General features: G+C 34.3%; 1 protein-coding gene across 8 annotated transcripts in view; it reads left to right on the top strand.

Moving 5' to 3' along the window:
* The window catches only part of LOC115210326 (forkhead box protein P1), a 566,153-nt gene that overhangs the window by 57,303 nt on the left and 482,913 nt on the right, over window positions 1–25,937 (top strand). For all 8 annotated transcript variants that reach the window (XM_036501965.1, XM_036501970.1, XM_029778855.2 and 5 more), the window contains exon 2: window positions 14,409–14,495. The gene's annotated coding sequence lies outside the window, so the exon portion shown is untranslated. The remainder of the gene's footprint in view (window positions 1–14,408; window positions 14,496–25,937) is intronic.

Genomic DNA, 25,937 nt, shown 5'->3' on the forward strand with positions numbered 1-25,937 from the left:
ATCCCTTCACTATCAAGTTTAACCTTGTGTCTGTATCAGCAGACACTATTACTTACTTACAAAGGATTTAACCTCTAAATTATACAATTTTTAATTTTCATTGATTTGCAAAATAATTTCTACATGACTTGACACCACCACCACCATCATCATCATCATCATCATTTATCATTACTTTTCCTTGCTGGCATGGGTTAGATGGTTTGACTGGAACTGGTAAGCTGGAGAACTGCTTCAGGCTCCAGTCTGTTATAGCTTGGTTACTATGACTGGACACCCTTCCTAATGCCAACCACTCCATAGTGTACTGGGTGTCTTGCACATGTCACCAGCATGGGTGCCTCACACGTCACTAGCATGTCACATACGTCACTGGCACTGACCACAACTACAATTCCACTAAATTCTATGTGTCCTCTGAAGCACAACAAATCGCCAAAAGTTTCTGTCACTTGTCATCACCTCCAGCAGGAATGCTTCTATGCTCCCAGGAGCAATTTCTATGAAAATGAGGAAACCTTAAACATATAATCATCTAAAGTACAAGAAGTAGTAAAGCTATTTAGCAAAATAAAATAGCTGGCATGGGTTCTTGGCAACCACTGTTGCCACTTTATGTATTAATATAACCTCTTGATAAAACAATAAGAAAAAATTAAAATGTGTGTCTGTGTGCTCACACATTTCACTTCACTGCTGTCTTTTTTGATCATTGTGTTAATATATAACAAAAAGAATTCATCATTTAGTTCAGATTACTGAATACATTTATTTATTTCAACTGAGAATGGAAAATGTGTGTGTGTGTGTGTGTATATAAAATCATGTGATCATATGATTGATCAGACTATCAGATGTTGTTATACATTGCCAGTCACAATGCGCTTTGCATTGTTTTAGCTTTTGATTGATGCCTCCCCTCTGGCTGGCTAGGTGAGCAGGCCAGCATTCCCCCGATCAGAAAGCTATCCCACCACAGGGTGGACCCGTTTACAGCTGAGTAGACTGGAACAACTTGAAATGAAGCATTTTGCTCAAAACACAACTTGCCACCCAGTCCAGGAATTGAACCCATGATCTAGCAATTGCAAGTGCACCACCCTAACCACTGGGCCACTCGTCCTCGTACACACACACACACACAGGTATATGTTATACTTATATAGTAACTTGTGTTTTCTTTTCTCATTTTCCTCAAACATGTTAGAATTAGTTATTATATGATTATATTCAGTTGAAAATGGTTTTAGTCAAGTTTGCTTCTCATATCTGAGAAAAATTGACCAGTATTATCGCTGCTTCTGTCATCTTTTATCAATAACTGTATTATTGCTGGGAAACTTTCACTTAACCATTACTTCTAATCGCGATAAAAATTTTTCTTCCCCCATAGAGGCAGGTAAATTTTTTTATGCTTCTGTTAGAACTGTGATACTGCATGATAGAAAGATGTGGTCCTTGAATGCAGAAAGCTTATGAAGCCATCATGCTCAATGGATGTGTAATGTGAGTGTGTTTGAATGCCAGAGTATAAGAATGAGTCCAAAGGCAAAGATTGGGAAAAAGAAGCTACACTGGTATGGGCATGTGACGTGAACAGAGGATGGATATTTGTATGAGGAAGTGCCAAGTAATTGGCACTCTAAGCTATTGGAAACAATGGAAGTGGAAAGCTAAGGAGACTTGGGATGAAATGGTGATGGCCATACTAAAGATGCTGTACTCATGGAACTGAAGATACAGGAAACGATGAAAGATCCACCCAACCCAATGTAAAACATACCTTGGTATGATGGTGGCATTTAGAAGCTGTGTACCCTGCCAAGCTTACTTTTGCTGCTACCTCTCTTGCATCTTCCTTCTCACATACCAATTGCTCATCCCTTTTTCACTCTCATATTTCTTTATCACTCATAATCTTTCATCTCTTCTTCATCCTCTTCACACTGACCTCCTGGCCTTTTACTAGTTTCACATACAACTGATTACCTAGGCTCACTCATCCCATCCACCCACAAAATATATTCCAGCCTCACTTGTTATACTACCAGCCAGAACTCTCCTTCCACTCCCTAAACATCTTTGTTCTTTTTTTTTTTCATTGTATTCCTTCCCATACACTCTTCCACTCATTCTGGTTACCTCTCTCTCTCTCTCTCATTCTCCTGAGTAAATCCACTCACCCTAGTTTTTTAAAAAAAAATTCTCTTTACACTTACACTCCTATTTCTCTCCTCACCCCTTCTACTGTGCTGGAACCCTTCATGCTCACTCTGCAGATGAATGGTGAGCAGTGCAACCTCTCTAATGTTGGTGCTATGAAGATGCACCAAATGCACAGTATCAAGTGATTGGAAAATGAGCAGAAAATGTATAGGATTACGAGGTCCCTTTTAATCCAGTCTTGTCAGGGGCTCTTCAATTTCTTTAGTGCTACTGCCATTAAAAATGCACTCAGTACTCTCTGCAAAGTGTTTGCTGACAGGAAGGACATACAGCTGTAGGAACCAAGCCAAATGGGATGTACAAGCCCCAGTCTTTAGCAGCAGAAATAACTCAGACTGTGGCATCCCATATCCAACTGCTGTCAGCATGAAAAGTGGACATAACATTATGATGACTCAAAACATTTACTGGGTTCTAGGAGAAAATGTGAGCTTTGTTTCAAATTAAAGTTTTAATATCTATTGTCACCTTATTCAACTTTATTCAGTTGGCCAAACTGCAGCATTTACTATTATGCTTTCTAGCTTATCCTCAATTAAATTACAGCTTCAATTTTCTCCTACAATTCTAATTCACCCTTTATTAATCAATATTTCTGTGGACTTACTTCAGAAAATCTCATTAGATCTTAATTATTATCATTATATTTATTATTAGTAATGAATTTTAAGTATTAAGCAATAATTTTACAATGTAGACTTGTAATAATTGTCATTACCAATTCTGTGATTGGTCATACTTTAAACATTGTAAGTTGTCATATTTATAAATGTTGCTGTGTAGATTTGTAATAATTGCCATTACTGATTCTGTGACTGGTCTTAACTTAAGCATCATAAGTTGTCATATCTAAATTTTATCTGTTTAAATAGCATTTACTCATATTGTTTGTTGTAGTGCACATTTCCTCACAGCTCTTCTGTAGATCGATGTAATACACACTTTTTGTGTCATTTAAAAAATTTGAAAATTTAACATTAGTCAGCTTCTTTAGTTACTTATTTTAGTTTGAATAATCTTTATATTGATTATTATCAGTAGTAGCTTTTTAATCTATGATGGCTGAACCTTATTAAAAAACACTGTAAAGTTAGGTTTTCTGTCGATTAATTTTCTGTAATAGTAAATGTCCATGGGAATGAGGATTAACCCTTTCGTTACCAACCCAACTGAAAACGGTTCTGGCTCTGAGTACAAATGTTTTGTTTTCATAAGTTTTAAATTGAAATCTTCCACCAAACCTTAGTCACAATTTATGTTCCTAACACTATCTGAATGATAACTAAGTTATTCTACTAAATTCTGTATTATATTTAAAGTAAGTGAAAGAAACACAGAGCATCTGAAAATAAATACAGTAATGAAAGGGTTAAGCTTTTGGAAAAACTATGAACCAGTTTTAATATAGAGTGTTCAGAAAGAAAAGCTGTTGGGTGTACTGGGATCGTATAAAAGGGCAAAAAATGCACTTTTTAATTAGCTTTCTTACCAATTAACTCAATTTAATTTAAAGCTTTCACTCAAAATCAAGCGAACAGATTTAACAAGTCTTATATACTTTGAGAATATTAACATCTTAAGCTTCATAACCTAAATTTTATATTTGAAATATTTAATGGTCGATAATTGTCAAAACTGGAATTCCATTTCATAGTTTTACATCATCCTATATTTTTTAAAACATTTTATTGGTGTGATGTTAACATGATAGAAAATGAGAGCAGTGGAAGACAGCTTGCACGATTATGGCAGACGAGGATATTGTATTCAACAGCAATAATTCAAAGGTGTGCATGATTAGAAAATGCTTTGACTATCCTTTAAGTAAAGCTGAATGAGAATACCAAACATTATTCTAGACACTTGCTTACTTCCTTCATTTCTCCTATAGCATTAAGTTTTATATTTTGTCTACATTCATTCAATGCTGACATAATTGTTAATTTTCTTTATTGTATATTGAATGCATGCAATTTTAGTTATTGTTTGAATATGCCTAAAATGGTAGTTCATGCACATATGTTTGTGTTCTATGTATCATGTGTGTGTGTGTAGGTGAATAAAAGCATACTAGTTTAACACACATATGCAAGTGATTGCATTTCAAATTTCTTTTTAAATGCTAACATTTTTGAAATCTAATGTCCATAGGGAGTACATTTTACCTGCTATCAAAAATAATCGAGGAAAGAGCATATTTTTCTATGAATTTTAAAAATATCTTATTAAAAGGATCTCTTCTTTCTTTATAGGAAATTTAATAGTCATTAATTGACTTTATCTGCATTATTAAATGTTCCTTCACTGAATATAGCAAAGGCAAGAGATTTGGTGCAAATGATAGCGTACCAGATTAGATACTGCACCATACCTAGTTGAGTACTTCATCTTTCACGGTTTAATTTCTAAGCAGATTGATACAATGGATACTTGTTAAATACAGAACTAAATTCTCAGCAGCTTTTACAGAATGAGTACATATATGTGATTATAGAGTGGCATTGAACAATATTACACAACTCAGCGTGTTTCAATTGTAGAGTTGTGACAACTTGGTACAAATAATAGAATGTCATACTAAATTTTTCACTTGACCATTTTTTATATTTTATGTTGTAAGGAAAGATAAAATTCTCTTTCTGTCGGGCAAATGGTCTTGCTCAATATGTAGGAAAGGAGTTGGAAGTAATTCCATTCACTGCTTCAGTGTAAACTAAGGACGCATAAGAAGTGCAGTGGAATCACAGGTAGATTAACAGATAAAGTCATCTCTGTATGTGGTAGATGTGCAGGAACAATGCACATTAAGAGGACATGGGATTTAGATTCTCTCAAATGCCCTGGAGGCTCTCTTGAGGTTGTAGCTAGTTCTGTTACCTCGGTGACCAAATTAGCAATGGTGGAGGATGCTCTGAAAGTATTGTTTTTAGAATAAGGATAGGGCGAGGAAGTTCAGAGAGCTATTACCTCTTTTGGCAACAAAAGAACTCTCTCTCAGAGTGAAAGGTAGACTATATGATGCTTGTGTATGAATGGCTATACTCTATGGTAGTGAGACATGGGCTCTGAATGCAGAGGACATGTGTAGACTGGAGGGAAATGAAGGTAGTATGCTCTGTCGGATGTGCAACGTCAATGCACATGTATGACAAAGTGCAAATGTATTAAGAGAAACGTTGGGCATAAGAGGAATCAAATGTAGCATGCAGGAGAAAAGACTACTTTGGTTTGGACATGTGATGTGTATGAATGAGGTCAGCTGCATAAAGAAGTGCCAATCACTGAAGGTGGATGGTACACATGGAAGAGAGAGACCTGAGAAGACATGGGATGAAGTGGTAAGGACTGATCTCAGGATCTTGGGCCTCACAGAGGAAATGACAATGAACTGAGAAGTCTGGTGCAGGCTTCTGCCTGGCTGGCTCCTGTCAAACTGTCCCACCCACGGGAAGGCAAACGGTCCCAGCATGGAAGGCAGGCATTAAACGATGATGATGATATGGTGCAGAGCTGGAAATTTATATAACACCACATTAGTGGCCCAATCCAACTTTTCTACCTCAACCATAAAGGCACTGCTTCATTTAACTAACTAGTTGTATACTACCCCTATACTGTCTCTTCACTTCAACTCTTCTACTATTCCTATAATCGTCTCTGTTTTACTTGACTTGTTACTTAAAAACCACTTCCACCCATCTGACAAACCTGTACCTTCTCTCTGGTCACCCATTCTGTTTGTTTTCTCTCAACCCTTACTCTAACCCCTAAAATCTCAGTCTTTCCCACCTCCAGACATGGACTTGTAACTGACCACCAACAACTTCAATCTGACCAGACTGTCAGTGAGACCTGTACATGTCATAATAACAACACAGTTCCTTTCATGTACCAAGTTATTCTGATTGTAGCTAATATCTTTCTCTTGTTAGCCTTTGTTAGAATTTTAAAATGTTCAGGAGTAAAAACATTTTATTATCTATAAGGTCAATAAAATAATTATCAACATCACAATTCAGTTGATTATGGCTCCTTATTGTGTATGTAGGAGGATAGAAGGATTTGCAGGTAGTTTTGTAGGCAGGAGATAGAAATATAGCCACACAAGATGAGTGGTTAACAAGAAGAGCAATGAAATCCAATGAACTGTTCAGATGATTCATTAGGATGGAGAAGATAATTTTAGTTAGCTTGATGTCATTATCTGTGCTGGAGGTGGTTTAAGCAAGAGAGTATAATAGTAACTTGTAGAACATGTTCAGAGAGATGTAAGGATTTTTTTTTTCCTGTAAATTAGAGTATGGAATGTCTGCAAGAAGTGTAAGTTGCATAGTGAGATTAGCAAGCAGTCTTAGAAAAATCAAAGTAAAATAAGAAAAAAAGCATGATTTGTTGTATGTGTAATGTTCACTGGCATGGAATTGGAGCATGTAGAATGGCCTGTGTATTAAAGCTTTGGTTGCTTTACACAAGGGAAAACAGTTGAACTGGCATGGACAATAAGTTGTGAGTGACAAAAAGAAACAGAATTCACTAAGAAACTTAATTTAAATAAATAAATTGATAATAAAGTTATTATTTATCTGCTTGCTCTTTTAAAGAAGATGGACTGTGGTTGTAATTTGTTACACTCTTTCCATAGAGATATGACAGAAAGGTTAATAATGTAATAGTTTGTAGGTGATTTCTCCTCAGAAATAACCTCTCTATGAGAGAAATTCTTGAGTGAGCATGAGTGGACAAGTTGCTTCTGCTAGTAGGTGGTGTCGATAAGCCATAAAAATGGTGAAACATCGATGTCCGTCACTCCCAAATGGGATTGAGGGTAAGTTATCTCACCTGTCCATGGCTCTTAGTTGTCTTAACACTGGCGACTCAAGAGTTATATGCTCCGCTATGCCATTGCAGCCACCGGAAAATACACAAAGCATATATACATTAGTATATGTATTTAACATATATATATTTTTCTACTCTAGGCACAAGGCCTGAAATTTTTGGGGGAGAGGGCCAGTCGATTAGTTTGACCCCAGTACACAAGGATGAAAGACAAAGTCGACCTTGGTGGCATTTGAACTTGGAACGTAAAGACAGATGAAATACCACTAAGCATTTTGCTCAGTGTGCTAATGTGTCAGCCAGCTCACCGCCTAATATAATAATATGTAATGTGTGTGTGGTGATGATATGAACAAAACTTAAACCACTCACTTTTAATTAAAGTTCATTATATAAGAAAAGATACATCAATTTAACTATAGGTGATGTACTGTCAGTTTCACAACAGTATATAATAGCTATAAAAATGGCAGTACGTCTCTTCACTTAAATTATCTCTATCTTCTTTTCTTATATATACACGTGTGTGTGTGTGTGTATGTGAATCTTCACCATTTCTCTAAATCTTTACACCAAATGAAGATATTTAATTATTTATAGTTAATAATAAATAATTATCAATATTAATTAATTATCATTAATAATGCTTCTTTTGTTTGCAAAGTGTTGAGATGTCTGTCAATGTACATAAGTTATATTTTTCTGTCTCTGATTCTATCTGGATATTTAGATCTGGACGGATATTTACTGGAGTATCATGTGACAAGAGATGCAGTGTGGGTTTATATGATTCAGTTTTCAGTTTTGATGTGGATGAACTCCCTGAATAATAATTTCAAATTGATACGGTTTCCTATCCACTCATGACTTCTACTCATATGATCTCTCTTTGTAAACAACTGGGCATCTCAAAATGTGTTGATTATTTTGGTAGTTTTTTTTTTCGTGCCTTGGATCTTTTGTAGTTCAAAATTGGATGATAAGTTATTTTTACCTTTAGTCGACAGATCTGCCGAACCATTGTTGGCTTTCAGATTAGCTCATTTTCTCTCTGTCCTCTCTTGCAGGAAACTAATTAATTAAAACTTTCTCTCTCCCTCTCTCTCTCTTTCTCTTTTTATTAAATATATATTTTTTTAATTTCCCATTTAGTTTTACCTTTTATTTAATATTTTTTGTTGGTTTGTTTTTACCACAGTCTTTATCCTAAATGCATTTACCTTTGTGTTTGTGCCCTTGTTTCCTTAAACATGGAACAGAGAATGTAGATTTTGCAAACAGTCTGCCTTTGCTAGCTTTGGAGAATTTTTATAGACTCCTTATGGTTATTTTGTAAGACTTGTATTTTTGTACTGCATGTGGTAGAAAAATTCTCCTTGTGCTTAGTTAAATCAAGTATTAATGTCTAACTGGTTAAAATTATACCCTTAGTGAAGAGGAAAAAATCATTAACTTTGTTAATTCTGATCAGGAAAGGTAAGGGAGATAACTTTGAAATCTACATTGATGGATGCAGAATTTGAGTAATTTTCTGGGTTTTCTATCTTAACTCTAAAGTTCACTACCTTCACTTTTTTTTTTGTAACTGTAGTTTTTGTTTGCAGTGGTTTATGTCATTTTTTTTCTGGCTTTGAGTTTGGTTTTTAATATTAGTCTGATTCTTCTGTAGTACTTTTTTTTGTATTTTTCACCTTCATTTTTGGGAGTTCTATCCTATCAATACACAAATAGGTGTTTCTCTTCTAATTTTCTGATTTCAGTGTTTAAAGCTAATTTGATATTTTTAGTTTGGGTAAATTTACATTTTGAAAGTGTTGGGCTTCACAGAAGCCAATGTCCATCAACCTATTTCCCTTATAAAGTATTAGTTAATCTGTAGCTGTAGCTGAAAAGACCAGCTAACAATGTCCACATAGGACATTATGTCGTGCTTGAGAAGGAGGCCCATCAAGCCGAATGAAACTGCAGTCATGGCAGATACCAGTGTCATGCAAATGGCACTGATGTCAGTGGTACATAAAAGCACCCATTACACTTGGAGTGGTTGGCGTTAAGAAGGGCATCCAGCCATAGAAAACCATGCCAAATCAGACTGGAGTTTTGTGCAGCCTTTCAACTTACCAGCCCTGGTCAAATCGTTCAATCCATGCCAGCATGGGCAACAGATGTTAAATGATAATGAAAGAGATGCTAGCATGCCTGTATGGTAAAGAAATTTGCCTTGGCATCACTTGATCAGGGGTTTGGTCCTCCTATGTGGACATTGTTAGCTGGTCTTTTCAGCTACAGTTACAGATTAACTAATACTTTATGAGGGAAATAGGTTGATGGACACTCAGAAAGGCTGTCATTTGTTTGTTAACATCAATTTTTCCTTGCTAGCTTAGGTCAGACAAATATGTTATCAAAACATTGTTTTACAGTTAGATGATGCTCCTGATGCTAAACCTTCCTTGTTTCCAAGTGAGGGATCTTTTATACTACAAGCTTCAAAGATAAGTGGATGATATCTTGATTAGAGAAATGCCAACAAAACACTGTGTGAATGCTGTACCTTTTGAAAATGCAAACGGCAAATTTAAGTAAACACAGAAACACACATGCAAGTATGTACCCCTCCCCCCACATGCACATTTGTGCATGACATCTTATTCTCTGTTTCTGTTTTACTGAATTCTCCAACAAGGCTTTTGATAGCCTGACTTGATAGTATAGGGCAGTTGCTCAAGGTGCTGCTGCATAGGAGTGAATGTGAAACCATATAGTTGGGAGGCAAACTTCCTAACCTCTCAAGCCATGCTTGCACCTACACACACACACACTCTCTCTCTCTCTCATATATATTTGTGTGAGTGAGTTTGTATTTCTCCTCATTTTCGTACATGTGTGCTGTTTGTAGGTTAAAAAGCCCCACTGTTCTTATGACCAACATTGTTTGCTTGCAGACTGCTGCATAAGCATGTTCAGGCTTGTTGACTTAACTTGACATATGTTGTTTGTAAACAATGTCATTTGTCTCTAGTTATCCAAATAACCATGTCCAAGCTGTTTGATGCTTGATAAGACTAGGGAGATATAATCATCTTGCTTGGAAACAAGGGACAACATTTGGCCATAGAAAACTTGGCTTTAGTGTAACTTTGTCAGACTCATGCAAGAATAGAAAAGTAAACTATAAACTAATAATGATGATGAAAGAATAAGTTTGGCACATTTCTCTAATGCCATACACATTTCAATGTCACTGCTGAATCCTTGTACAATATTTGGTAAGTTCTCCAGTTTGCATTTTTTTCAAAATCACCCTTATAGATGAAACAGCTTGTTCATAACATTTGCAACCATTGGTTGAACAATCAGACAGAAGAAATGTAATGGCAATTAGGAATTTTCCTCAAAAATTTCTCTTCATCTTACTGTATTATTGCCCCATCCTTATTCTATATGATATAGCTGATATATTGTCTTAGTACACTCCCTAATATCTGGGAGTGTAATATGCTGTCACAAGAGTTTTGGTTATCAAACTATGCTTTGATTTTTGTTTCACCTTCTGGTGTCTCCAGTAGGTCTGCACATCCTTATATATATCTTTTCAACACTGTTTCTAGTCTTTTCTTTTATGATAACTTCATCTTTCAGATGACCCAATCTGTTGATGACCAGAGATAACAAGACTTTATATGTTGTTGGTAAACAAGTTATTGGTCTGTATTTTTCAGGGTCCTTGCAGTTTTGGGCTAGTAATATTGTTTTTTCTTTATCCAAGTGTTGATTCTGGTCTTTGTAGTATTTCATCGAATGCTACTGATTTATGTGTATGACTTGAGAATTTTAACCAGAGATTTGGGGTCTTTATTAATCCTGGAAGCCTTCCAAACTAGTGGTCTTCATTGTATTGGTAAATTTTTCACTAATTATGCAGGGCCATGCTTGTGGTGTTATTGTATTTCTTTTTTATTCTCCATTTCCTTTCTTATCCATTGTACATCTCTATTGTCATCTACACACTGCTTCCATATGCTCTTCCAATACAACTGTATGTCTATTGTTGTTGGTTTATCTTTCATTGTGATGATCTTTTTTATTGATGTCTCAGTAGATTTGTTTAGCAATTGTTAACATGATTCTAATAGCAGATATGGTCATAGTTTACTTTATATTAGAGGCTGATGGAACTAATTGTAAAAGTTGAGCATGGCCTTAATTATATTTGAAATATTCAGTTCAATCACTTCAGTTCAGTGTTCAAATCTCAAGATTAATTTTAACTTTTTCCACTCTGAGCTAATAGAATAAATATCAGTAATAATATATTAGACTATTGAAATTGTCTTTGTCCCTTCTCTTGAAGAATTATCATGTGGCTATTTCCTTGCCTCACCCAGTATTCATAATCAATAAATGTATACAATAATTGTTGGTTTTGCCTCATGAATATTCTCCTTCCCATTCAGCTTCTACCTTATTCCTCATATCAACCCAGGTTTACGATTGTTTACTCTTTTTATTCTTTGTCTTGTGTCAATATTTAATTTACCCAATAAACTATCTCCTACCAGTATATTTCGTGTGTGTGTGTGTGTGTGTGTGTATATGTAGTTAGTAGTTCCACTTTAGATGAATGCCATAGATTTATGATGAACCATGCTGAACCTTCCAGGAGAAGGACAACAAGAAACCATAGTGAGGTTTTAGCAAAGTTAAAGGAAAAGGATAGACTAAGCTGATAGCAAAGGTAAGGCCATCTGCTGGGTCAAAGTATAACTGCACTGGCAAGGCAGTCTTGTGGAGAGCTGCACAAGTGACATAGAGGAGACAAATTGATTAATGCTTTTTTGTTAACTTAAATACTTGAGCATCTCTTCATTCCATCAATACTGTTTGGCATTGAAATTTATGTGCACTCTGACCTAATATTGTGTTGTTGATGATGAAGATGACCCAGCATCATCTGTATATTGATTCTGATCTCTCTCATACACACACGTGCGTGCATATATATATATGTATATATTGTGTGTCTCTTGATTTAATTTCAAAAAGTTTTTTCTCTTACATGCTTACAGTTAATTTCAATATTTAACTGGTTTTCTTCTTGTATTCCCTTCTGGTGAGCCTTTTACAGAATAGAAATTTTATTTATCATATATAAGGTGGTGAACTGGCAGAAATGTTAGCACGCCGGGCGAAATGCTTAGCGGTATTTTGTCTGCCGCTACGTTCTGAGTTCAAATTCTGCCAAGGTCGACTTTGCTTTCATCCTTTCAGGGTCGATAAATTAAGTACCAGTTACGCACTGGGGTTGATGTAATCGACTTGATACCTATTTCTGTCCTTGTTTGTCCCCTCTATGTTTAGCCCCCGTAGTGGGTAATAAAGAAATAGGTATTTTGTCTGCCATTACATTCTGAGTTCCAATTCGACCAAGGTCGACTTTGCCTTTCATCCTTTCGGGGTCGATAAAATTAAGTACCAGTTACACACTGGGGTTGATGTAATCGACTTAATCCCTTTGTCTGTCCTTGTTTGTTCTCTCTATGTTTAGCTCCTTGTGGGCAATAACGAAATAAGAAATTTTATTTATTAGAGGTGTGTGTGTGTATATATATCTGTTTGGGTTTGAAACAGCTAGTTCGATGTCAGATCAGCATGGAGTAAATAAATTTGGAATAATTATAAAATAGGTAATCATTTCAGTTGATTGCTAAATATGACTGTTTAAAAATGAACTCGTTTGATTGTTAAAGCTCTGTGACTAGGAATATTTGTTGTACCTTTGACAAGATATGAACTGTTAACCATTCAGCTGATTGTCCAATGCCCTATCCACTACACCAGTGGATTGTCTTATATGTACTGTTTGCAAAATTTTATTTTTGTTTATCAGAAAATATTGTTTATAGATAAAATTTTCTTCATGAACTTCTAAATATACATAAAACTTTATACTGTATTATTGCTGAAAAAATCTTTTGACCCTTATTGTTCTGCTTGATTGCATTTTGAAATATCTTCCTGTCTTTCTCTCAAATTATGATTGCGTCTCAGCACATCTAGAATGAATTATAAAATCAACAACAAAATTGAAAAAGGAAAATATATTTCCAAAAACTATCAAAAGTGATAGAGAAAACTTTTTATCATATAAATATATTTTTAATTCCGATAATTTTAGTTTCGTTTTTAGTACCTTAATTTTTTGTTTATATATTTTCATGCTGTATTTCACACCCAAACATGTACGCACACACACACACTTACATATATATATATATAAAATTGTACTTGTATGATTTATCTGGAATGCTACTAGAAACAAGGAGTTATTGTGAATTATAAATATTTGAACAGCTCTAAACAATATCCTTGATAAAACAACACAGATTCATAATAAAATCTGAATTAATTTCTTTATTGTCTCATCTCTACCTTCATTGAATAGAAGTAATTCATATAACACACTTATTTTTGAACAGTTTTTTTCGCTTTTCATATACTTTCTTTTAAAATTCATTTTATTTTTTTTCCATTAATTTTTTGTGTGTATCTTAGCTTAATTTTTTTTCTTTTTAAAATAGTTCTTTGGAAACCTAATTGCATGAGATGTAGATCATATGAGCAAGATAATTTCTAAGCATTTGTTTTTATAATCTTCAAAATATGGCAACTGTTGTAGCTAAAGGCTTTCACTGACTTAGAAAATACCATCAACAAAAAAAAATATTCTTTATGGACATACATACATACATACATATATACATACTTAGATGTATGGGTAGAGTGGGAGAACAATATTTGAATTATCCATTAATTTCCTTGTTAAATATCAGTTAATTACAGAAAATAAATCACCTTGTGAAATAATTTATTAATATTTTTTACTTGATTTCTATTTGTATTGTCAGTGAAAAAAGCAACAAAACAATTGTGTATCTTTGATCAATATAGAATTTTCATTAAGTTGCATTGATATTTTCTTGTATTTCACTGAAACTTAAGTTCCTGTTTTTGATCTGATATATTTTTTGAAATCAATTTTGACCTAAGTTTGTATATATTTAATTTTTTTTAATTTTTGTTTCTATTTGTAGAAACTATTTTGTATATTAGAGAAATCTATATGTAAACAAATAATCTATTCAATAAAATTCATTTGTATTATGTTATTTAAAAAATAATTTAAACAATAAAAAAAAACTCTGTTTGTAAAACTTTTCTATTAAATTCATTTTGGTAAAAAGAGGGTGGGAGAATCTTTTCAAAGTTTGTTTTTCATGTGTTGTAGGTTTCTGAATGTCTGTGCTGATATGGTTTCTTTTCTTCTCTGATCACTCTTTCAGTATTTTATTGACTTGCTGCTGGTGTACTCACTGTTCTTACTGTCAAATGCACTGTAACATCCATGTTAGTTTGATACATGCTGTTGGGTAAGTAAATGCTATAATTTCTACTGTTTTAATGATTAAAATGATTCTGTTTCCATGAGCCACAGAAGATTTTAGCATTTCATGCTTGAAAAAAGAATTTCTTTTCAGATAAAATTTCCATTTACAGCAGGTAACATTCCCTGAAGATTTGGTATTTATATTGCCTTTACCTAAATGAACTGAAGCATACCATAATCACAAATAAATGAATAAACAAACACATAGAATTTGAACCCTTCATCCATTCATTTGAATTGTGACACTCTTCTTTGATTGGCCACTTCAGCTCTATGTTTTATTGATTAATGAAATGAACAAGCCAGCAGTAACAATTTTTTACTCGTAAACTGTAATCAAATATATTAGTTTGACATTGAGAAGTTTGTGCCTATGGCCTTCTTCACGGCACCCTGCTTCCCAAAATTGGTGAGATATTGGTAACAGAATAGGGGGTGGGGTGAGAGAAGGAAAAGAAGTAGAAGTGGTACAAACATTATCTAGGTCCAGGGAGCAGAAGAGGACAGTGTAGTAGTAGTAGTAGTAAAAAGAAAGTTTTGAGAGAGGAAACCGCATATCTGTGAACCAAGGGTTCAAATGTGTTGGTGAGAATTCATGTTAACCAGTGACTTTTTTTTTCTGGCTGTATGTGTATCAGCAACATAATTTTATGTGCAGGAACAGCAGTATTATGTTGTATGCCCACCTAAGCTTTGTAGAGGGTTATCAGTATTTGTTGAAGTATGAAGAAAAGGACCAGTCTTGGTGATGCAGTCTGATGCATGATAATTTTTAATGAAACCACAATGTTTGGAATTTTGTGGGAAAGAAAGAAAGAAAGAAAGATAGAGATAGATAGATAGAGAGAGAGAGAGAGAGAGAGAGAGAGAGAGAGAGAGAGAGAGAGAGAGACCAACTGCACTTAGAATTGAATTGATTGTTAGAAAGAGCCAAACCCATCCATCTCAGTTAAAAATGTAATCTTATATGACATGAATTGATTTCTTAGATAAGTATAAGACTAGAAACCTTATGGAATGGATCAGGCAATTCTGACAACCCCTATTCATGACTGGTTCTTTATTTAAGGACCCCATAATAATGAAAAGCAAATTTGACTACAGTGAGATTTGAACTCTTTAAATTAAATCAATATTAAGAGTTTATATATATATATATATATATATATATATATATATATATATATGGTATCCAACCATGTTATAACTCTATTCTTCATATGTGGTTCACCATCACTGCCATATATGATGGAGGGTTATGCCAGAAGAAACGTTTGAGAGTCCCTGCTGTATGTAAATCAATTAAAACTAATCAATCGGGAATTAAAATGTTTTATACACTCCACTCCCCAAAATAATTTAGCATTTAATGATTCTTTGAAATTCCCTAAATTTTATAAACTTCTACTAAAGTTTTGCAAGTTGATTGTGTAGAGATGTATGAATGTGTATATATATGTGTGTGTGTGTGTGTGTGTGTGCACCCCGTTGCATATAGGCATGTGTTGTGTTGGTTTGTGTTGAGTTATGTTTTTTGTGTTGGCATTTGGGCAAGTTTTTGTTTGAATGTGAGTAGTTAATGATGTTTCCTAGAGTTTTGTCTGTATGTGCTTTGTTGCATGTGCACATGTATGGGTGATGTCTTTTTTTTTTTTCGTTTTAGTATTTTTTCATGTCAACATGCAGCTAATTTAAAAGTTTTACCTGAATTTTTAAAGCAAGTGATCCTTATACCAACCACTCAACCTCAATTCTGAAAACATAATTAGATTAATTAAATTTGTCTATTTACAAATTGCTGTGTTTATGGCATGCTTTGAACAAAGACATTTGTGTATGTGTGTGATTAAGCAGCATGAAATCAATTTTAACTGTATGTAATTTCACTAAATGGTAAAGATGGCACAAATAGTATAGAATTAAATTCAAAAATTTTCAATGTTTAGATGGGGTTTCATAATTCTTAGTTCAAACTGTGAACTTCATTTGTTACATTCATTGTTACATTGATAACCACTTGTAAATATCCTGGTATTCATTCAATTGGCTACATCCTTTCTACTTAGAAAAACTATTGTACTTAAGACATGGTTACATTGTGTAGTGTGTGTATGTGTGTGTGAGAAAGAGAGAGAGAGAGAGATTTTTTAATTCATTAAAAGAGATTGATTGTAGTGCTGAACTTAAAGCACCTGAATAAAGTAGGAGTTGCAGTGGAAGAATTAATGATCAGTTGTTATTGTTGTAGTAGGGTGATGGATTAATGTGCTGGGCAAAATGCCTGACTGTATTTACTTAAGGCCTTCTACAGTCTAGGTTCAAGTCCCAACAAGGTTGATAAATAAGTACCTGTTATATACTAGGGATTCTGATTGTCACCCTTAGCTAAGCTGTTCTTGATTCAATTTAATTTCTGACCTTGTATTTATGCTACAAATTCTTATTATAGTTGTAAATACCAATATCATTATCAACCATTATAATAAACACCAGACATTGACATCCGTAACAAACATTATTCCAACAAATGTATAAGCTCCTGAAGAGGCTTCAAAATGCTCCCTTAATATGCTAAAAGCAGCAACTAAATCACCCTGAAAAATCACGTCTTCCATCTGTTTGATTGCTTTTCTTTTTTTTTTAGTTACATCTCATGTATAATTAATCTACTAAACATGCAAATAGAATCCAAACCATGCTACAATCATTGTATTGTGCTTCTATGAATCAGCTGATGATAAAAGTAAATGGATTGCCTCAAGTTGTTTCATCAACCAAACTACCAACTTTATGAATTATAGTATCACTGGCTGAGTATTTCACAGACACCTGTACTTTTAACCTTCACTAGAATCAGTGATGCAGCCTGTAATAAGGTTGGCCCCCTTCATTAGTTTCTGTCTCCATCAGTTTCAGTAGAGCAGGGACTATGGTAGCAAACAGACACTTATCTTAGCATGTTGCACAGAGGGATCAAACTCATGACCTTGTGATTGCAAAGCACATTTGTTTATCATTTGGCCACCACACTTTAGTGATATGATGACTCTAGAGAGTGAAGACTAACCCAACTGCAAAACCATTTACTCCACCAATAATATTGACATTCATAAAATTGCTAAACAACAATTGTGTGATTAAATGGTTACTTTTATTGTTTATCTATTTGTTTTCAAAATTATTATTTCAAAATGTTTTTAGAACATTTTGCTAGATTCTGTAGACAGAGTTTTTTAAACATTCTGTTTGAATGCCTTGAACCACTTAGGTCCATCATTTTTATCATTGCTGTGGCTAGAAGTCATTGGTGCTGCCATTATTTTTTTTCTGTCTATCTGTTTAACTCGTTTCTTTTTTCTAGTTTCTAAATATATTTGTTGTTTATATCATTTTTATTACCAAAATTATTGTTCATTAACCAGTTTATTTTACATCTATCTTTCTATACTTGCATACTTACATTTTATCTCTGTTAAATTAATTGATTGCTGTTTGACAGCTAATATTACTTAATGAACAAATTATGTTAAAAATGTATTTTTTAATAATAATTATGATGAGCTTATTGTAATATAGTGCTAAGATGCATTACAACAGGTCAGAAAACGTTTTTTTACCATTTTCTGACTGAGTGTTCAGAAAGCAGTTATAAGTCAAGTAAGGAAAGACAGCAATGATAGTCAAAATTACATGTACAGAACAACAGTTAAAGCAAAAAGATAAAAAAGTTACACAGGACCCTGTCTTGTATAGGAACTTTGTCAGCATGATATTGCATCAATTGTTTTTATTATAAATTGTTTTAATTTACATTTTAACATTACACCAGATTTCTGTTTCTGTAAGTTACACAAATAACAATATGTGTTCCATACTAGTGAACATAAAAGCAAAAGAATGAGTGTTTTTGAGAAATGATACTCATTAGGTTGCAGCAGTATCATTACACAGAGGGGGAAAGAAAATCACAATAGGCTATTGTAAAAGGTAAATTTAGAGTAAAGTTAGTTATGTTTCAGAAGAATAGATAAAACTGTAGTCCGCTATAATATGAAATTAGTTTAACCTATCTCCCAAAGGCATGGCAAACTAATGCTCTCTCTCTCTCTCTCTTGTTTCCCCATTCTTTATCAAATATAGTTTCACAGTTTCTAGCAGAGAGCAGTGATGCCTCTTTTCTATAAATAGGTTGCAAGACTAAGTTGGGACCGATTACCAGTTTAGGTCCAGTGGAAAGAGTTCAGTAATGACACACAATAATAAACATGTTCCACAAGTACCTGTCGTATATTTGGGTTATTACTTGAGTGATTATTTATCTTCTGAACAACTGACTCTCAGAATATCAACAACTTTGCTGTTCCCTGCTGGTATTGGTGTCAGCAGTGGCAGATTCATGTTTAAGACATATTGAAAAAGATAGATTTGATGTCAATGAAGGGGTTTTCATATTTTCTTTCAACATTTTAACCTGCTTTGTTGTTTGATTAAATACTTGACATTTTTTACACTTTAATTACTATTTAATTAAATTCATTATATCAAATTGCTTTCTTTATGTTTCATTAGTTTGCACCAACTAAAATGTCACTTATAAGTCTCTTAATATTTGCCTTCTTCATACTTCAATCAATGAATTAATAACCCTCCCCCCCACTTTTTTATGAATGTTTGTTAGAGAGTTCATTATAAGTCAAAATTTTTTTTACATTTAGCCATTAAAAAAAATTCTTTCTTTTCAATTTGTTATATATTTAAGATGATTTTTTTGATATAATTTAATCCAGAATTTAAAATCTAGGTTTTAAATAAAAAAAAAAAATTTATATTTATCTACAGACACCATGTCCTTGATTATAACATTAGCATGTTACTTGTATAATTGCTAATATCCTAAAATAATTAAACAGAATCATAAACCTGCTGCTGCCACGCATCTCCTTTTCTTTATATTATTTATTTTCCTTTCTCTTTTTTTTTTCCACATTCAAAATTTCTTAAATGAATTGACATTGCTCACTTTCATTTCTTTCAAATTTATCTTTGGCATTCTCTATTCTTTCACCAGTTTTTTAAGTACTTTGATTTTAATTTCCTCTGATTTTTAATTAGCCTTGAGAAATCTTTTTAGTATGATTACAACCTTTTACGGAATATTTTTAATAGGTATGTTAGATGTTGTTTTTTCCTGACGTATTTCCAAATTTTAAGTTGGAATATGAGTGTTTGTGTTTGTAAGCCAGTCATTTATAATAATTGGAGCCTTTTGTGAAGTCATCATAGCTTTGTGTTTACACTCGTTTCTTCATCGTCATAGCCAGTTCTACTCTGTTGATTTCATAGAAAGGAAATGAAACCCTTCTGTCACCATTCAGTGTTCAGCTTCAACACTCATTGCCAATATCCAAGCAGCTGTTTTGCTGCCAACTTCTATATAATGTCTTCTTTTTCAATCATTTGAAGATTTGATTATTTTGATTTATACAAAATATAAAATGTTGAACATTAGCAGAAAGATTCATACATACTTTAAAGAGACTAAGCCAATAGACCTTTTAGTTAATTTCCAGCATTCAAAAAAAACAAATATTTTCCAGCACAAATACTTGTAAATGAAAAGTATTTCCAGGACACATTTGTTGTGGTTTGTGGGTAAAATTCTTGACTCCAGTGTAGGTGAATTTAGGGTGTGGCAGGATTTAATGCTGATTGAAAATCGGTGACACCATATTACCTGTGGTGTGAAGATGATTCAAGTTTCTTCTGCTACAACAGCTCCTAAGCATACACTTGCTCTGTATAAGGACAAATACTATAACAATATCTTTGACTATGAAGTAATGCACTGAAAACTATATATATTGTTTTTAGTGCATATATGTGTATAGAATATATTTTTCTCTAGCCAGATACCCTTCCTGTTGCAAAACTTCACCTGTTTCCAAGCCAGGTATTATTTCCCAATGGGCAGGCATGTTTTCACAGACTGTTAAGAATGACACTACTTGTATGATAATGACACAATCTGAATAGAAAGCAGTAACAGTTTTAGTAGGATCTGTTGTGGGAGGTGAACTGACACTTATCAGTTTGTCCAGCTAGCTAATAAGCTGAGACTTTGAAGTCACTGTCAGCTTTTTTCTTGAAAAAATTAATAATTATGTACACTACTAAAAAGTATTGCATGAGTCTTTGATTCAATGATTAATTGCTTTATATAAATCTTTACACAAAAACAAACTCTATATATGTGTGCTTCATCATCATCATCGTTTAACGTCTGCTTTCCATGCTGGCATGGGTTGAATGGTTTGACTGTAGAGTGGCAAGCCAGGAGGCTGCACCAGGCTCCAATCTGATCTTGCGCGTTTTCTACAGATGGATGCTCTTCTAATGCCAACCACTCTGAGAGTGTAGTGGGTGCTTTTTACATGCCGCCAGCATGAGGGCCAGTCAGGTGGTACTGGCACTGACCATGCTCGAATGGTGCTTTTTATGTGCCACCAGCACAGGAGCCAGTCAGGCAGCACTGACAACAACAATGCTCCAATGATGCTTTTTACATGCCACCAGCATGGGAGCCAGTGAGGCGACATTGGCAATGGCCATGCTTGAGTGGTGCTTTTTACAGGTGGCACTGGCATCGGCCACATTGATATAGTGCATTTTACATGCCAGTCAGGCACTACTGGCATCAGCCACGTCAATGATTTCACTTGACTCAACAGGTCTTCTCAAGTATGGTGTACTGCCCAACGACTGAAGGGTACTCAATGTGACATTGGCATAGGTCACAGTTATGGTCTCAATTGGCTTGCCAGGTCTTCTCAAGCACAGCATATCTCCAAAGGTCTATGTGTGTGTGTGTGTGTGTGTGTGTGATAGATTTCTGTTCTGCACAACAAGTAAATCCATTATGTTTAAATTAGTTGACATTAGTCAACATGAGGTGCTGTTTATAAACGGGAAGTTGGGGACTATTTCACTGATCATTGACACCTGTACCTTTATATAGTGTTGCATGGATTCAAATATTTGAAAAATCTATTGTGACTTATCTAAATTCTACAGCCTCATCATTATTATCATTTAATGTCTGTTTTGGCATGGTTTCTATGGCTAGATGCCCTTCCTAATGCCAACCACTCTGTAGAGTGATTTGAGTGCTTTTTATGTGGCACCAGCCTGTATTTGTAATCTTCATAGGCTTGTTACTTCAATTCTAAATTCTCTTCACAGAAACTAAATGCTCAAGTTTCAAATTCTATCTTAAGAAGTTCATCATAATAGTTGTTTGGTGTAAATTTCGAAAAGGTTTTCTCACCACAAATCTATATTCTAGAGCCAAAATTGCATGAATTTAATTAAGTTGTCTCTTGTCAGTATCAGATACAGTGATCTAGACACAAAGTATGTTTTGGTTATGGAAAAGAATGGCAAAATTCAGTAATGATAAGCATAACAATACTACCATTCTTAGTTTACCATTGTGGTGTGTAGAATGAACTTGTTGAGCACAATTGATTTGAATGGGAAAATAAAATCTCATTATATGCTTCATCGTCATCATCATCACCATCATCGTCATCATCATCATCATCTTCGATGTTGTCATGACCATGGTCATCATCATCATACCACCTCTACCATCATCTTTGTTTTCATGACTTTGTCATCACCACCACCACCACAAGCACCATCATCACCATCATCATCATTTATCTGTTTTTACTTGTATGGGTTAGATGGGTCTTGTCTAATACAGTTTCTCTTTCTTGTGGTTCAGCTGCCTGAGATTAGCTTTCATCATGTTTTGCCATATTTTGCTTGGTTTTCTTCCTCAAGTTCCTTTCACTCATATCCTTTATCTCTTCTTTACCCATCAGAAACCGTCCATATATCCATCATTAATCTGTCCTGCCACTCTCTTCTCTTTTTCTACACAACATGTAATCCCCCTTTTTTTTTTTTACCTCAAGCATATGATTACCAATATATATTTAGTATATACTATTCTAAAAAGAACACCTAAGAAAGAGAAGTAATGTTTTAACCATCAAATGTCTCTCACCTCATCACAAACTTATACCTCACCAGATTTTGTCAAACCACCCTAACCCATGCCAGCACGGAAAGTAGATATCACATGATGATGATGAGGTAACTCAGAATTTGAACCTCACATCATGTGAATTTTATTAAAAGGATTTATGATATCTTGATTTTGTAGAGTTGATATTATTTTTATGGGAGGGGCAGCACCCATAATATTTTTTTTGTGGGGGGGGGGTCTTCCAGCCTGGTGCTAGGGAAGATGTAGGGGCTTTAAAGACTTTTAGGTTACTTCAATAGAAAGTTTGTGCATTGAGTTATTCTCAGTGTGGAGGTTTGGTCTGTAAGGTTACCACAGAATGGACTCTTCTAAATACACCAAGGGAGAAACTAGGGGTGGGGTAGTAGTATTAAACTGATGATGACTACAACCAAAGATAATTGAATGGTTTCATTTATTGGGAAGATGACATCAGATTATTATGAATTGATATTCTTTTGAAGTTGTTGTTTGTTTTATGTTTGCAAGAGGAAATAACTACATTCTACCTGTCTTTTATTAATTATAACAGACTGGTCAAGATCATTATTTACAATCATTAGCAGTATGTCTGATGGTTATTATAATAAAACAATCTGATTCATCACAAAATATCTATTTCTTTGTTGTCTTTTTGTTTTGTTTTCTCAAATAGTATATTTGTTTTTTTTTCTTTCCTTAACCCTATTTCTTCATCTTCATCTTTTCTCCTTCCTTACAACTAATCCTCACCTTGCCAAATGAATTCCACAAAGAAAAGAATAAAATAACTAAAGTAGCTACAGCATGCATACTTTTCTTTTGTTCTTATTATTTCTGCAACTAGTCAAGTCTTGTACTGTCACTTAATAAACTTAGCCACTTTGCTAGGTGATCTAGTCCTATCGTCAGTAATATTATCTCTTGAAAAAAAAACTGTGAGCTGGTAGAACTGTTAGCATGTTGGGCAAAAGGCTTGGTGGCATTTCATCCATCTGAGTTCAAATTCTGTTGGAGTTATCTTTCGTCCTTTCAGGGTTGATAAAATAAGTACCAGTTACACACTGGGGTCAATGTAATTTGACTTATCCCTTTCCCTGAGATTGCTGGCCTTGTGCCAAAATTTGAAACCATTTATATCTCTGGAAAGATTGTTTTTATGTTTTCTTTTTAAATTTGTTCCTTGATGCTGGTGTGTTTACATTCCCATAACTTAGCAGTTCGGCAACAGAGACCGATAGAATAAGTTCTAGGCTTCCAAAGAATAAGTCCTGGAGTTGATTTGTTCAACTAAAGGTGGTGATCCAGCATGGCTGCAGTCAAATGACTGAAACAAATAAAAGAGTGAAAGAACTGTGCCACAAACTTTTTTCTTTTTCACTTCTTATACTTTAAGGCTTTACTCAATTTCCCATATGAATAAATCGTGTTTTCTTTAATACCACTTTTACATATGAACACGAAACAATACTCCCAAAACTATACGTTACTATACCTCATTCACCCCATGTCTATAGCCACCTCACTCTTCTGCCATACTCTTACAGTCTTAACCACTACATTTCTTGATTCATCTGTATTCATGCTCTCCGATTCCATGAGGGTACATTTAGGGCACCTTGTCATCACCATATTTACCTCTGTTTGAGCCCCTGCAGTCCCATCTCTCCCTACTCATGTAAAGTATGAGGTAGCCAGAAATCTTCTCCACAAACACTCAACCTGTTCCTGCTCCTCATCATACTTTGAGCTCTCAACATCTTGCTTGGAGTAGCCACTCTATCCCTTATCCTCCCTCTCATTAGAGAAGACTATCCAGTTTTGCAAATTACCTGATGACTTGTTAATGCTGATGCCATGAGGAAACAAACCTGGTATTGTCTGTGAAGGTGTTGGCATTAGGAAAAGCATCCAGATATTAAAATCATTCCAAAACTGTTATAGAGGAGCTAGACATGGTTCTCTGATCCATTGGATGCTGCTGAAATGTCCAAACTGTGCTGGCATGGAAATTAGATATAAAACAATAATAATGATTGTTATGCACATAACTGGCACAAGGATTTTTTAACGGAAAGAGACATATTACATAGATTACAATGCAAGTGAGATTTATTAAAAACTATATATATGTGTATATATATATATGCATATACAGAGTTACTGACTACTGTGTACATTAGGTTTAGGTGCACCAAATGCATTGATGTGATAGTTAATGACTAAATACACCAGTTATCTGGAAATACTAGATTGATTTTCATTCATGTGTGACATAATTATTTCTGCAAGAATGAACAAGTGACTGAAGTGCAGGATGGATACATGCACCAAATTTGGCACAAACACAGAAAAAGGGAGTTGCATAATATTTGGGATTGTGTCACTTTTTCTATCTAATTTTAGAGAAATCTTGTGAGAAGAACCAACAAACAATTTTCTCTGTGAAATATAAAAGCCTAATGTGTAGTAGCAGACACTGAAATATTGGATTTAATGCAAACTCCTTATCTGCAGAAGAGTAAACCATCTTCAGACATCTAGGGTCTCTTCTAAAGAACTGGCTTGACTGACAAATGAAGTGCCCTGAGCTAAAGACATTATGAAGCAGTTTACTTTAAAATCACAATTTATGAACAAAAGTATGATTGGTTACAGGTTTTCAATGTACAGCTAATCACTGGTTCTCTGTGTTTCTGGTGGCAACAGACTTAATGGACTTAATGCAAAGAAATTCTTCTGTAAAATGTCAATTTTACTGTGTTGTTTATATATTTTTTTGACCTGTGTTTGTTTCCTACTCTGATATAAATCATATGCACACACAAATCATCATCATCATTTAATGTCCATTGTTCATGTGGCATGGGTTGGACAGTTTGACCAGAGCTAGCAAGCTGGGGAGCTGCATCAAACTCCATGGTTTCTACAACTAGATGCCCTTCATAATGCCAACCACTTTATGAAGTGTGCTGGATGCTTTTACATGGCACTACATGGGTACTTTTACATGGTGCTACATGGGTGCTTATACATATAAATATATCAAACAAGCTTCCAAACCGTTTCTTAGCAGACATATTTCTGATGTATTGTGCAGTGTGATCAAATCTAGAACTTGGTGTTTGCATCCTGTGCAGTTGCACTCGTTTACAGTTGACATCAATTTATAATCTATGAAGAAATATTGCAATCATTGGTGTGGCAGTGTGTAGGTATATAGAAGATAAAACAATCAACATTTTCCTTTATTTTTGTTAACCCCCTTCATCCTATTCTTATTAATCATAATGCTATCAGGAATACAGGGAAGTAAGAAAAGTAATTTCATGTTTGTATCAAATAACAGAAACG

The sequence above is a fragment of the Octopus sinensis genome, linkage group LG4 (assembly GCF_006345805.1).
Source record: "Octopus sinensis linkage group LG4, ASM634580v1, whole genome shotgun sequence".
NCBI lineage: Eukaryota > Metazoa > Mollusca > Cephalopoda > Octopoda > Octopodidae > Octopus > Octopus sinensis.